The sequence below is a fragment of the Trichosurus vulpecula genome, chromosome 4 (assembly GCF_011100635.1).
Source record: "Trichosurus vulpecula isolate mTriVul1 chromosome 4, mTriVul1.pri, whole genome shotgun sequence".
In the NCBI taxonomy this organism is placed as follows: Eukaryota; Metazoa; Chordata; class Mammalia; order Diprotodontia; family Phalangeridae; genus Trichosurus; species Trichosurus vulpecula.
In genome coordinates, this window is record NC_050576.1 from 189,054,800 (window position 1) to 189,070,995 (window position 16,196).

At 43.6% G+C, this 16,196-nt stretch overlaps 1 non-coding gene across 1 annotated transcript; it reads left to right on the plus strand.

The window, feature by feature from the left end:
• The first annotated feature begins 4,788 nt into the window (after nt 1–4,788).
• Nucleotides 4,789–4,860, plus strand: TRNAQ-UUG. Its single transcript has one exon. It is a non-coding gene; the product is annotated as a tRNA-Gln (tRNA).
• The last annotated feature ends 11,336 nt before the right edge of the window (nt 4,861–16,196 follow it).

A 16,196-nucleotide genomic window follows, 5' to 3' on the forward strand; every position in this document is an offset into this window, starting at 1 on the left:
AAAGAAAAAAAAAAGAAAGATTTGCATGAACTAATTCACAGTAAACCAGCAAAAACATTGTATACAGTAACAGCAATATTGTTGGAAGAGTAACTCTGGGAATGACTAAGCTACTCTGAGTAATACGATCTTATTCTGAATAATATGATCTTTCCTATCAACTAGAAAAGACTTATGAAGGAAAATGCTATCCACCTCTAGAGAAAGAACTGATATATGGAAGTATATATATATACAAAATGTTGGCTTTCTCTAATGCAGGGCTCAGAGGGGTGGACAGAGACAACTCAGAACTCAAAAATTAAACTTTTTTTTAAAGGAGCAAATAGCTAGAAGCGTCTATCTTCTGGGGCTTGTCCTGTCAGGAGGAGCACTGAACTGATTTCCGAATGTGATATAACTTTATAAACTTAGTCCTGATATTATCTTTAAAAAAAAAACATAAATGTGATTGCTGCTGTTCTGCTCACTTCATCCTTCATAACTTCATACTAGTTTTCCCAGGTTTCTCTGAACCCATGCCTTTTGTTATTTCTTATGGCACAATGATGTTCCATTATATTTATATACCATAATTTGTTCAGCCATTTCCAGTTGATGTGCACAACCTCCCTAGTTTCCAATTCTTTGCCACTATGAAAAGAGCGGCTATAAACATTATTGTATATGTGGGTCCTTTTCCTCTTTCTTTGAACTCTTTGGGGTATAGGCCTAGTAGTGGTATCACTAGGTCAAAGCATATTTACGGTTTAGTAAAATTTTTTGGCTTATTTTTCAAATTGCTTTCCAGGTAATGATTCTTGATCACTTTAAGACACTCTCTGGGAAGGTAGGGTGTGTTTCTGCAGAAGCTTTGGGCATGGAAGCAGAAAGAAAACTGAGACTTGTGAAGGAAAGGCATAGACTCTTCATTTCTCCAATTTTTTAAACATTTTTATTTAAAGTTTCGAGTTGCAAATTCTGTCCCTCCCTCCCCTCCTCTCCCATGAGATGGTAAGCAAACAGATATAGGTTATACATGCGCAGTTATGTAAAACATTTCCATATTAGTCATTTTGTACAAAAAGACTCAAAAGAAAAAAAAGAAAGAAAGTGAAAAATAGTATGCTTCAGCTTGTATTCGATCAATGTCATTTCTTTCTCTGGAGGCAGACAGTATGTTTCATCAGTCCTTTGGGATTGTCTTGGATCACTGTATTGCTGAGAATAGCTAAATCACTCACATTCTTCATTAAACAATATTGCCTTTTCTGTGTACCATGTTCTCCTGGTTCTGCTCCCTTCACTTTGTATCAGTTCATGTAAATCTTTCCAGGTTTTCCTGAAATCATCCTGCTTGTCATTTCTTATACCACAATAATATTCCATTACAATCACATACCACAACTTATTTAGCCATTCCCCAATTGGTGGGCAAAGGGACAGACTCTTAAAGTCATATAGACTCTGGGGATTCTTTATCCCACTCTCAATGGTAAATCGAGTCCCTACAGGGCAGCTGTCCCTCAGTGTTCTAAAGGTAACCCCAAGGGATTAGGGAAATTTTTTTAATACTATCAGGCCCACCCATCATTTTGGATGATTTGCACCCCACTATCAGTTTAACCAATTGAAATCAATTAATTTTTGCAAAGAAATGTATTTTCTAAGGAAATAATGCAAGAAGAGAAATGTAAAGCATTTCTGTCAAAACTGAGGCAGTCTGCCCTCTACCACCTAGGTACCACCTGAGGAAATTGGGCTCAGAGTTAAAATGATTGCTACATAGTATTAGTCCCACCTTTAGTTTCTGTGAAGCTAATGGATGGAGTCACTGGAAGGGTATGGAGCCTTGTTGTTTGCTCAATTCACTGCTGGACTGGGTAAAGAATTGCTACTCCCCACGTAGCCTTTAAAAAGGCTAAGCTTGCAAGCCCTAGAAACAGTTCCGGGAGTTGAAATACAATCAAGACAGGAAACCAACTCAAGGAGTGAGATCCCTACACCTCTACCAAGGGCAATGAGGGTTCACAATTTTTTTTCCTCTTCTTTTGTCCTCCTTCTTTATCACTCTCCCTAAGGGCCCTGGCACCTTGCAGCAAAGGCTACTTATTTAGAAGGAGACACCACATAGATGTCAGAAGCAGAGAAAGAAATACAAATAGAGTTGGAAGCAGAAAGCAGTTTCAAATAGCAACAGCTCTGGAAGAAGAGAAGAAAAGCAACTGTAGATTCAAGGGAGAATTGGTTCTGACAATTGGGAGCTGAGCTGAGGATAGGAATGGACCTAGGGAGACCAAATAAGTAATTAGACCAACAGAGACATTTAGCCCAAAGGGTGTCAATGTAAGGACACCAAGAGAAGTGAAAGAACATCAGAGCCCTATAGTATCAGGTGTGGATTGCATTAGCAACTTGTATTTCATATATATAAACATCAATGTCTGTTGCTCGAAATGTGTGCCTATTCTTCACTCTGACGTAGCATGTATTTGTGGGAGAGTGTGTCCCAGGTTTCTGATGAGAATGTTTTGAAGCTACTGCTTTACTATGCTGTCTTAGTAAATATCTTTGCTTTGATCGAACTGTATCTGCTGGCTGACTATTAAAAGCAAGTGCACCAATGGGGGCTTGTGAGCTATAATTACCCAAAGAGTACCCAAAAGCCAGTAAAAATCATTACCCCTACCCCCAGTCTGTGAATGCCAAGTTCAGGAGGGAGCCACCTAAATGGACAATATCATAATTTCCTTAGCCATTACCCAACTAATGGATATCTACTTGGTTTCCAGCTCTTCGTCTCTCTATAAAGGTTGGTGCTATAAATATTTTGGCACATATAGGACTTTTCTATCTTTGATGTCCTTGGGGCATATGCCTGGCAGTGAGATATCTGAAGGATATGGATATTTTAACCACTTTCTTAGCACAATTTCAAATTGGGAGCATTTAAATTTCTGCATCTTCTGAAATCAATATTGAAGTACTTTCACATTTGTCCTCCCTGTAAGGAAGTAAAGGGGAAAGGGAGAGGCTTTTACTCTTTCATCCAATAAACATTTGTTTACCAGTATACACAGTGTCCTGTGTTAAGGAATGGGAGGGATACAAAATTTAGATTTAGGCAGAGTCCCTGCCCTCAAGGAGTACTACAGTTCTGAGCAGGATAAGACCCAGAAGCAAACTATCAAATGCAATATTAAATCATAAATGCATAAAAGAGTAACAAAACAAAGTCCTGTGTGAGGTCTGTGGAAGAAGGTCTTTGCCAAAGGGGTATCAGAAAAGGAAATTGTATAAACTTTAAAGGATGCATAGGAATTCAGCAGGCACAGTTCAGAAGGCACAATATGAACAAAGGCAGAGAGGGCTGAGAATGAAGACAGAGTTGTGGGGACAGAGGTCATTTAGGTAGTGGATAGAGGGGGTGAAAGAGGGCTGAAGCTATGAAATAGGGCTAGACAGGTAAAGAAGACCAGATTGTGGCATTGAATACCAGGCAAAAGAGTCTGAATTTTATTTGGGGGGCAACAGGGAGTCATTGATTATTGCTGAGCGACCAGTGAGCACGGTCAGTCTTATAGCAAAAGGAAGATTAGTCCAATAGTGTCATGGAAGAAATTTTGGACAAGGGTAAAGACCATCTCAACAACGCAAGTCAACGGGAAGGAGAGGGTATTAGAGAAAGTATTAGTGGTGGCTGAGAGAATGGAGAAGTAGATTACAGGAGACCTCAGAAGACATGCAATGCAACCCCCTTAGTATTTCACAGAGAAAGAAACTGAGGCCCAGAGAAGTAAATAGTCACACAAGAAGAGATTTTAACTCAGCTCCTGACTCCAAGCCCAGCACTCCTACAACTCCACATTTCCTCTTATCTCTAGAAGTCTCTAGGAGTTGGGAGATAAAAGAATTTGTAACTTATCATGAAAGATGGGGATGGAGCCGCCCACCCATTTTAAACCAGGGAAAGTTTGAATCCCCAGAAAGATGATCGTTCATCATCTCCTTTGATGACCTCGACCTCAAGGAGAGGTTTCAGACAAGCAAGTGCTAAACAGACCCAAATACGGGTAGCTGTAGTCTTCCCTAAATGTGTTGGGGTCGGAGGGGAAGTGTTAACTATTGGAGGACTTTGCGCTGCTTGAAACTCACTACGTTTTACTTTTAGCTTGCAGTCAAATTAGGAATCGCGGTGGGGTATTCGAACCCACAGCCCGCCTCTTCCTAGGCTGACTCCCTCCCCACTTGGCCACCTCATCCTTTCTAGGAGTCGTGCTCTTAAATAAATATATAAATACCTAAATAAACAGCGCCGAGAGGGAGGAAGCCCTTTCCCCCGGCAAAGCTCAAGGACAAGGCGCGGGCACGATACGGGTACCGGCTGGGGGGGGGGGGGGGGGCGGGGGGCGCGGCACGGGACAGCGAGGGAGGAGGCAAGAGGCAGAGGAGACGCAGCGTCTGAACTCCTCTCCCTCGCCTGTATCAGCTCTCCTCGTTCCAAGGAGGTCCCCAGTGCCAGGTTCGCAGGGACAGCCTGGAGCCCGAACTGCACGGTGCGTGCTCGGCGAAAAGAGTTCATTCCTCCGGGGAGCCGGGGAGCGCACCCCTGCTGCTGCTGCTGCTGCTGGAGCTCAGGGAGGTTTTCTTGCAGCTCGCCCTGCCAACCCCAATGGCTGTCCCGTTCGTGGGCATCCCAGGTCCCCAAGATTCCATTTCTGCCCCCGGGAAAATGCCACCACTTGGGGGAGAGCAGCCCAACTGCTTTTGCTGCTTGAGAAGGCTGCCGGCCGCTTCCAGCAGCCAGCGGGTCCCATGGTGTAATGGTTAGCACTCTGGACTTTGAATCCAGCGATCCGAGTTCAAATCTCGGTGGGACCTCACTTACGTTTTTGGGTTCCAAAATTAAAGTTTTGGGACGCCGCTACAAGCTGCGGCCATGGCCAATGATGCCGCAGCCCCAGTGACCCACTGGACAGCGGTTTGGGGAGTCCCCTCCCTCCCTTAAGACGCTTTCCTTTCGTCTTCCAAGAAAGAACCCTACTGCGCAAGCGCTAGAGACAAAGCGAAAAATATGCGTGGTGGAGCCCGAAGGCTGCAACTTGACCCCTCCTTCCTCCCCCCGCCCCTTCCTAACCCCTAGGGAGCACCCGAAGGAATCCGAAAGATCCCGAGGCTGTTTCCAGAGGGGAACAACAACGTCCATTGGCTTTAAGAGAAGACCCGCCCCTCCCTAAGCGCCGCGCTTATTGGTTATTGTGCACCTCTGATACTCCTTTGGAAACTGTCTGGGCCGTGGCGGGACGAGGATGGGTGGAGGGGCGGGGAAAGACGTGGGTCCCGGCGGCTTCCATTGGCCAAACCAGATGGAGGCGGTGGCTTCCTCCTCATTCGCTTCTTACTATTGGTTGTAACGTGGTGCCCTTCCCCGCCCTCCCCAAGCCTCCCCTTAGTCCTTCTCACACTTAAGGTCAAATCCCTGGGGGACGTTCTGGGAGAGGAAGAGGTCATCCTCCTGGACTGTGTAGGTTATTGTGTGTCTGTCAGTCATTCCGTCAATCAGGCAAGCGTCCCTCAATCTGTTTGTATCAAGTAAGCCGGAGTCCAGCTGTCTCTAGTTCAGTCCAAGCACAAAACATTTGTGATTGATTGAATGAATGAATGAGTGAATGAGTGAATATGAATAGCATTTGTCAACCTCTTGCTATGTTAAAAGATGATGCTGTTAAAGTGCTGCTGTTAATACGCCAGCAAAATTGGAAAACTCAGCAGTGGCCAGTGGAAAAGATCAGTTTATGTCTCAGTCCTAAAGAAGGGCAGTGCCAAGGGATATTCAAATTACTGCACGAACTGAGCGTATTTCACATGCCAGCAAGGCCATGCTTAGGATTCTGCAAGCCAGGCTTCAACAAAATGTGACTCAAGAATTACGTTTTCAAAGAGGCAGAGGAACTAGAGACCAAATTACCCACATTCAGTGGATTATGGAAAAAGCAAGAGAGTTCCAGAAAAAAGCATCAACTTCTGTGCCATGTGGATCGCAAGAAAATGTGGCAAGTCCTCAAAGAGAGAGGAGAATCAGATCATCTTACTTGTCTCCTGAGGAATCTATGTGTTGACCAAGAAGCAACAGTTAGAACCAAACATGGAACAACTGATTGGTTTAAGATTAGAAAAGGACAAGGCTGTATACTGTCACCTTATCTATTTAACTTACCCTCCTTGAAAGCATTTGACAACATGACTGAAAACATCCTGCTAAAAAGCATAGGAACAAGCACATAGCTTTGTTTTGCTCCTTTGGTGACTGGGAAGGCACGAGAGCATTGTCCATTGTCCATGATGTTTTCATTCATGTTGTGAAATGCTTTCAATGAGGATGAACATGGCATCAATCGTCAGCTACCACACTGGTGGTAAATTCTTCAACTTGAAAAGGCTACAAGCCAAGACACAGTGGAGGGAGTGTTGGTGCATGATTTTCTGTTTGCTGATGATTGTGGACTCAATGTAGCTTCTGAAGCTGAGATGCAACAAAGTATGGACCAATTCTCTGCTGCTTGTGCTAATTTTGGCCTAATGATTAACACCAAGAAAACACAGGTGCTCCATCAGCCACCACCACACATTATTAGACTGACTACCAAACTGAAGGTCTACCAAACTGTTGTGTTGTCTTTATTGTTGTATGCCTGTGAAACCTGGACAGTCTACCACTGCCATGCCCAAGAAACTGAATCACTTCCATCCGAATTGTCTTAGGAAGATTCTGAAGATCACCTGGCAGGATAAGGTACCAGACACTGAGGTCCTTTCTTGAACTAAACTGCCAGGCATTCAGACTGCCTCAGAGAGAGCAACTCCAATGGGCTGGCCATGTTGTTCTGATGCAAAATGTACTCTTTTTTTTTTATGGAGAGCTCACACAGGGCAAGGGATCACATGGTAGTCAAAAGAAGCAATACAAGGACACTCTCAAGGTCTCTCTTAAGAACTTTGGAACATGGGTGATACTGGCACAGGACCACTCAGCATCGTGTGCCCACAGCAAAGCACAATTGAAACAGCTCAAAGGAAACACAGGATGCACAAATTTAGAAGAATCCACCCCAAACGTTCACACGGACTATTTGTACATGACCTGTGGTAGAGCATTTGGAGTTTGTATTGGTCTGATCAGCCAGAGGCAGGCACACTGAAACTTTGGTCTAGCATAGTGACGTCATTTGGTCCTCTTCAAGAATGAAGGACAACAACTAACCAAACAACTATTTAACTTATATACAGAGTACATCATGCAAAATGCAGGCTGGATGAATCAAAAGCTGGAACTAAGGTTGCCAGGGAAAGATCAACAATCTTCAGATATGCAGATAATACCACTCTGACAGAAGAAAGGGAAGAAGAAATAAGAAGCCTCTTGATGAGGGTGAAAGAGGAGAATGTAAAAGCTGACTTGAAGCTTAACGTTAAGAAAAATCAAGATCTTGGTAACTGGTTCTATCACTTCGTGGCAAAAGGAGGTAGAAGAAATGGAAGCAGTGTCAGATTTTGTAGTCTTGGGCTCAAAGATCACTGCAGATAGCAATTATAGTCATGAAATTTAAAAACACTTGCTCCTTGGAAGGAAAGCTATGGCAAACCTGGACAGCATACTTAAAAACAGAGACATCACTTTGCTAACAAAAATCTATGTAATTAAACCTAGGGTTTTTCCAGTATCAGTGTAAGGCTGTGAGAGGTGGACGAATAGCTGAGTGCTGCAGAATCAACACTTTTGAGAGTCCCTTGGACTGTCTTGTTCATGAAACAGCCAGGTTTGTCACTGGGTTGAAGAGTACTCAGCAGGGAGAAAGGGGTAAGAAGGCTGTAAAGAGAATTAGGTTATTAAGGGCTTTGAAAGCCAACCAGAGGGGCATCTGGGTGGTATAGTGATTAGAGCACCAGCCCTAGAGTCTGGAGGACCTGAGTTCAAATCAGGCCTCAGACATTTGATGTACTTACTAGCTGTGTGACCTTGGGCAAGTCACTTAACTCCAATTGCCCTGCCTTCCCCCCTGCAAAAAAAGGAAAAAAAGAAGGCCAAGCAGAGGACTTTGTATTTGATCTCTGAGGTAATAGGGAGCCACTGCAGTTGGGGGGGGCAGGGTGTGGGAAATCAGATCATGTCAGATCAGGGCTTTAGGAAAATCATTTTGGTGGTTGAATGGAGAATAATTGAAGAGGGGAGAGATTTGAGGCAGACAGACCTAGCTGCAGCCTATTGCAACAGTCCAGGTGTGAGATGATGAGGGCTTATGCCAGAGTGGTAGCAGTGCCAGAGGAGAGAAGGAGGCATATTGAAGAGACCTTGCAAAGGTGTCTTTGTCAACAGATTGGATATGGGGGTGAGAGATAGTAAGGAGTCCAGGATGACTCCTTAGGTTGCTTGCTGTTTGTCCGTTCTCAAAGAGGACCGTGACATCAGGAAGGTGATGCCATGACATGCAAGTGAATTGGATTTAAGTGAGGCAGAGCTGTGCAAAGTCACCAGCCTCACTTTCTCCTCTGGAGCCATCTGGGTCCAATGACCTGATATAGATCAGGACAACTGGAGATGGCCTAGGATGCAGTGGGGGAGCTTGGCCTTTTCAAGCTCAGGTCTTTAACAGGTCTCAGTTTGACTGAGGCAAAGCCTATTCAGTGATTAAGGCTTAATAAGAAATGAGGCAAAGAGTGGCCTCTTTTAAAAAAAAAATTGAGGGTTGTGAGTCCGAGGTACTAGTAAGATGGTGATACCTTCTATAGTAACATGGAAAGTGGGAGGTGGGAAGGATTTAGGGGGAAAGATGACTCTGGTTTTAGACATAATGAATTTAAGATGTCTACTGGACATCAGTTTCAGATGTCTAAAGGCAGGTGGAAAGGTGAGATTAGAGGTCAGCTGAGAGCTTGAGGCTGGATAGGCATATCTGAGAATTGTCAGCATGGAGATGGTAATTAAATCTATGGGAACTGATGATATTGTTGATGGTTGTCCTCTTCTAGACACTCCGTCCTTCTCAAACTGTAGTGTCCACAAGTGAACACAATAATCCAGATGTGGTCAAGTCAACAAGCATTTGTTAAGCACCTATCATCTGCCAGCCACTATAGGGATGTGCAAATCCAGAAAGACAAATAATAGTCCCTGTTCTCATGGAGTTCCCAGTCCCATGTGGTTTGATTAGGGCAGAATACATCAGCACTGTAGCCTACTTATTCCTGGAAGCTCTATGTCTCATAATACATTCCACGATTTCATTAGCTTTTCTGGCTACCACATCGCAACGCTGACTCATACTGAACTTTCAGTCAACTAACAACCCCGGATGGTTTTGTTGGGTTGTTTTGGTTTTGTTTTTTTTTTTTAAGATAAATTGGGGTCTGTTCTATACTTGTGAAGTTGATTTCTTAAATCTAAGAAGAAGAGTTTGCATTTATCCTGCTGAATTTCATCTTATTGAATTCAGCCTGTAAAGATCTTTTTGGCTCCTGATTCCGTGATGCTGTAACAACAATGTACCTAGCAGCTGCTGTAGGGGTGTAAGACCCAACAAGACCAGCAACAAGAGCACAGGTTCTTTTGATCTGCTTTACTAAAGAAAGTAACTTTAAGGGGTTACAATCTCACTTTAATCAAATGTACATGTATAACTCACTTAGTTCAGGAGGAAAAGTCAGCACCCTGAACTTCAGAGCAAATACAAATAGAAATTACAAACATCAATAGACAGACTTTGTCTGATTCAAATCACAATTCATAGTTACCAGAGAAGCATCAACGTCTGGGTTTACAAGCCAGGGGACTCTTAACAACAGCTGCCCAGAGTCTCAGGACACTCTTCCAGTGGGTAAGAGCCCCAAACAAAATGCTAACCTCTGAGTTTATATACCTTTTTTAGGGCCCTGAAGGGCTCATACCTAAGCAGCAAAAGGGTGTGTGCCTGGGGCTTTTCACCTAATAAGGCTTAATCAAAGGCACTTGATTACTTTAGCATTCTAAAAGAGAAAACAGTAAAACAAACAAAAAAAAAGTCCCACCTTAATTACCAATACAGATGCCTTGTGTTAGCCAGCACATTTTGTGTCACCTGAAAATTGGATGAGCAGGTTATTTAGGGTCATTATGTACAACTCATTGATAAAATTGTCAAACAGCACAGGGCTAAACATATCCCTAAGGAATTCCACTGGAGACTTCCTACAACATTGACATTGAAAATAGTCATTCAACCAATTCTGAATCCATCTAGTGGTACTATCACCTATCTCCACATCTCTCTACCTTATCCAGAAGAATAGTGTGAGATGCTTTATCAAATGCTCCATTAAAATCTAGCTAAACTGTATGGATAGCTTTCCCTTCATCTACAGATGTTAATAGAATCACAGGCTTGGACTTAGAAGGAATGTCAGAGGCTGTCCAGTCCAACCTATACCCTAAGCTAAATAAATCCTCACTATATCATACCTGATAGGTGATCAGCCAGCCTCTGATGGAAGACTTCCAAGGAGGGAAAGTCAACCACTCTTAGGGCAGCTTTGTCAAAGATTTGTCAAAAAATGAAATGAGGTTAGTCTGGCATGGACTATTCTTGGTGAATCTATGTTGAATCTTTGAAATCACCACTTTCCTTTCTGAATGTTCTTGTGGTTGAGTTGTTTTTCCAGTCCTGTCCAATTCTTTATGGCCCCATTTGGGGTTTTCTTGGCAGAGATTCTGGAGTGGTTTGCCATTTCATCCTCCAGCTCATTTTACAGATGAGAAAACTGAGGCAAACAGAGTTAAGTGTCTTGCCCAGGGTCACCCTGCTAATAAGTGTCTGAGGCTGGATTTAAACTCACAAAGAGGAGTTTTCCTGACTCCAGTCCCAGCCTAAAATTTTCCCAGGAATTGTAAAGGTTCTCTTCCACCCCAAACCTTCTCCATGATGATGATGGAGTTGCCAATATCCATGTGACACTCAGAAGTCTTTGGCTCAAATACCATTTGGGGCTGAATTCTCTCATCTATATGGGAGGAAAGCTCCACTCCTTGTTAGAAAGGCCATGAATTTCAAATAATCTCAAAACTGGGTAAGTGCTAATTGGTCAGGATGCACGTGTCTGAGCTTCTGGTCAGTTGTTTCTATAGGAATGATTGATCTTCAGAGAAATTAGACTTTGACACATAGTCAAGGCTCTCTAAGCAATCTCTGCTGTTGGTGCCTGTTGTCTGTGGGAGAATTATGTAATGGACTGCTTCTTGTAAGTAACTCAAGAATGATAAACAGAGGTGGAGGTTATCTCAGGGTTGGGAATCTGCTCAGCTTATACTAAGAATAACCTTGAGAGAAACCACTATTATCTTAACATGAGGGCAAGGACTTTTTGCAAAATTACAAGGAGGAAAAAAACACAACCTGTCAAACTTTTGGCATGCTGACTTATGAGGCTATAAGCAGCCATATTTTAAAAATAAACTATTAACTCTTAACATGCAAACCAAAGGGATTTATTTTAACAAACACCACAGCGCAGAAGTATTTCTACTTAGGAAATGAGTCTTTCAAAATGGGGGGGGGGGGGGGCTACACTCAGAGTTTCCATGGGCAACAAGGAATAATAAGAGTAGTTAGCATTTTACTGAAGAAGGAAACGGTGAACCACTCCAGTATCTTTGCCAAGAAAACCCCAGGGACAGTACTGGTGTGCTGTGCTCCACAGGGTCACAAAGAGTCAGACACGAACAAGTAGAAGCATTTTATAGGTTTTCAGCTTTGTAAAGCACTTTACAAATATTATCTCATTAGACCCTCACAACAACCCTGGGAGATAGATGCTATTTTTATACCCATTTTACAGGCAATGAAACTGAGATAAATCGAAGTTAAGTGACTGCTGAGATCACACAACTAATTAGCGTCTAAGGCAGGCTTTGAACCCAGGTCTGTCCTTATCTACATCCCGTGCTCTATCCACCAAGTCATCTAGCATCCCCTAATAGTGACAATCATAATGATAATGACAGTAATGATAGTGGCTTGATCCATTATTTACCATCAATTCCATAGGTAGAAAGTCAAAGATCAGCAGCATCTCCAACGGTGCAGTGAGTCACAGAGGTCAAAATAAGGCATTGGCTAATGAAGAAAAGAAGAGGTCACTTAGGACTCAGAGGAGTCCAGAGAGCTCTCCCTCATTTTTCCCTCTGTTGAGGAGCTAATTTAGCTGAACGTCGAGCAGCTGTTTGAGAATTCTCAACACTAGATTTCATTGTCTTTCTGTTTCTTAAAGTAAATGTACCTAAGCTACAATGTCAGTGTATTACCCTTTTGGGTCATATGAATCTAGGAAGATAAGCATTTTGATGGGAAATGAGACAGGAGATCTATATTCAAACCATATTGGGAGATCTTCCTGAAATAAAATTCTGGATGGGAGCAAGATTTGGTGATAGATTTATGAACTATTATATGAAGATGATTCTTTTATGTTTTTAGAACTCTGCACTGAGTCTAGAATTAGTGTTCTTGGCATCTTTTGAGCCACAAACAGCTTTGACAGTCTGCTGGAGAAGGAGTTTATTCTTCTCAGATTTTGTCGCTTAGTTGTATCTGATTCTTCATGACCCTCTTTGGGATTTTCTAGGCAAAGATCCTGGAGTGGTTTGCCATTTCCTCCTCCAGCTCATTTTGCAGATGAGGAAACTGAGGCAAACAAGATTAATTGTCTTGCCCAAGGTCACACAGCTAGTGTGTCAAATGTCTGAGGCGGGATTTGAATTCAGATCCTCCTGACTCTGGGGCTGGTGCTCTACTCACTGCACCACCTAGCTGTCCCTCAGTTTCCCCATTTAGCACTCTTTTCCCCTCCCTATAGTTTCCTCTTCCTCTGAGGTGGGGAAAGTCTTCCCTTTCCCTTTTCAACTACCTAACATCTTCCACCCATTTTATTACAGCACTCCACTGAAGTCCTACTCCAATAACCTCACTATGGTGCCTAGGAGACCCTGTATCCTCAAAGAATCCACTGACCTCAGGCTCTGACAGGCTCTATCAAATTGGAAAGGCTAGTCTTGGCCCAGTGAAGAGTAATACACTTGGGGAATGAGGACCAGACTGGCTATATTCAAGGTGGACTCATCGGTCATTGGCTTTTATCGTTGTTATTGGGTCATTTCAGTTGTGTCCAACTCTCTGTGACCCACTTTGGGGTTTTCTTGGCAGAGATACTGCAGTGGTTTGCCATTTCCTTCTCCAGCTCATTTGACAGATGAAGAACTGAAGCAAAAAGGATTAAGTGACTTGCCCAGGGTCACACAGACAGATTTGAGACTGGATATCTGAGACTAGATGTGAACTCCAGTCTTCCTGACTCCAGTACTGGAGTTCTATCCACTGTACCACCTAGCTGCCCAGTCACTGGCTGACATTATGACATTATTCGGAGAAGTCTATCTGTTCAAGCAACAGAGGTTGTGGTTTGTGTCAGTGAAGAGAGTATCCACACAGACCCCATTGAAATCACTAATCCCTCCAATATGATATCTGTGTCTGTGCCTATGTCTATGCCTATGTCTATGTATAGGTGTATGTGTATAGATGTGTGTATACATATACACATATGTCTACATCCATGTATATGTCCATGCCCATGTATATGTGTATGTGCATACATGTGTATGTGTGTATGTGTATGTATACGTATATTTCTGTGGAGGAACCCTGGAAGGAATACTAAGAGGAGGGGGACAAAAATATTGCTGAGCCACTGATGGGCTATTAGTTTCAGAAGGGGCCAGAGTCTAGGACTCCTACGCTCAGGCACAAAGAGTGACCAGCAGAGGGCAGAACGCTCTCGCCCATGGCTGACCATGGAGATCTCTCAGCTGTAGAAGATGCCTCTCTGCCAAGACTGGCTTTCCAGATGGGATCCCAGATGCCCTTATTTTAAGAATTATTTGAAAATACTTTCGAAATTATCTGGCTCCATCCCCTCATAAAGGAAGCTGAGGACCAGAGCGAGGCATTGACTCCCATTCCCAAGTCTCTTCTTTGCTTTTTGCCCCACTTACTGATGTGCAAGTTTCTCGGTGCCTTGGATTAGTGCTTGACATGGGAGGAAATTCTATTCTGAAGTGATTTTCCCTTCCTATCTTTCTCCTCCCCTATCCCAAGCCCTCAGTAACAGACAAGGGCAAGAAGGAACCTTGTTCCCTACCATAAACCCTAGCCCCAGGTTCACATCTGGTGCCCTCCCTGTTAAGATTGGGAGATGCTCGAGGGCAGGGACTAGGTGGGGATATGGAGGGCATCTCCTCTATCCTCTGTCTCTACTGGGGAGAAAGCTCTGGCTAAGTTTCCCCACAGATTTAAGGATCAGAGAGAGACTGACTTCTCCTCAGATACCAGAAGCCCGAGGAATTAGCTTCCCCCCATCTGACCCAGCCCCCACACCCTCACCCAATCTGCCAATCTGTCATGAGCTAGAGATGAAGGAGTCAGGATGGGGGAGAGGGGGGGAGAGCAAGGCTGATCTCCTTAGGATTACCCAGTGTGACAAGTCTAAGGAACTGAATTTCAAAGCATTCCCTGGTTCAATCTTCTTTCTGTGTCCTCCGTCCTCTCCCCAACCCTGTACATCCTGGGCTGCCATCCAAACATTCTTTGAGTCACCAGAAGAGACCAGTTGATTCAGAGCCTGAAAATGGAATTCAATTTACTCAACGAGCAGTAAGAGATGATCCAGTGTCCTGGTGGAGCCCACTGTCAATTCTCCTTGGCTCCTTCTTGCTTGCCTTGAGATCATCTTATTATTTGATAGCACCTCCACTCTGGTATGGGTTATCTGTGGGTTTTAATGATCCAGCCTGTTCTTGCTCTGACATCAGGGCTCAGCCATAGTGGTCATCCTCTGAGGTGGGCCCAAAGAGTCCTAAGCTCTAAGCATTATTGAGAGAATCTCTGCAAAAGATACCCCTTCCCTTGCCCTCCCCCCACCCGAATTAACTTGCTGTGCGACCTTACACCAGGGTTAACTCAAGAACTTTGGATGGATTTCAAGGGATCCATGAACCTGAACAGGGAAAAAAATATCATCTTTCTTTTCACTTACCTCTAAGTACACTTAGCATTTCCTCCTGTTATTTAAAAACATTCTGAGAAAACTTTGCCAGACTGCAAAGGGATCTATGATGTTGAAGGTTAAGAACTCTCGCCTTTAAAAAGAGAACCGACTTCTAACTGACATCTTACGAGTCTATGATTCTCGCGTATTGGGTTTATTTAGAGATCGTGTTTGGAACTGAAGGAACTCTGCATTTGGTGAAGAGAGATCGTAGGATTTATAACTGAAAGGAATCAACTTCGTAGCATCCATACCAAGCCCTCCCTCTTACAGAGAAGGAAACCCACGGAGGGTGAGCCTGATAGTTTCCTTGCCCCAAATGTCGTGGAGCTTTCAGCTAATTATTAACAATTCACACTTCTCTGGTGCTTTATGATTTGTCTCAAAACGCTGCATTAAGTTGGGTGTTGTAATTTCCCTTACCCCACAAATTAGGGAAGAAGGGCTCGGAAAGGTTGAGTGTCAGAGTCTAGGTTTGAGCCCAGGTTTCTAGACTCTATGTTCTGGGCTTTTTCTGTTATATCATATTGGGTCAGGAGCAAGTGACACAGTCAAAAGAGCATTATCCACCATTAGGGATGGAGAGGGTAGGCTTTCCTCTCCCTTGCTCTGCTCCACATCACCTGGAACAACCTGACAATGAGGAACCCAATGCAACAAATGCTTTGGGATGCCCTTCTCCTCCAACCCTCTTGCCAATGTCCCCTTCTCTTTTCATCCTCCTGTGTAGACATTAACTTTGTTCCATCCCCACCCTATTCTACCTTCCAGTGGTGGTAGGACCCCCTCTCTAGACTCTCCTCCATTCAGATCAGACATCTTCCTTAACTTTCAGTAACATAGAGGAGCTAGAGATTTCACCATTTGCCCTAGCCCTACTCCCTCCAGGCCCACGGTAGTTGACATCTGATATTCTTGGGACTTCTAGATCTTTCCATCTCCCAGTTAAAGTGAGAGCTCCTTGAGACTAGGGAGCATTTCATTTTTCCTTTCTTATCTCCAATACTTCTAATGATGCTTGGAACACGGTTAGCACTTGATAAATTCTTTTAAATTCATGCATTTCTAACATTTTATTGCCCCCAAGA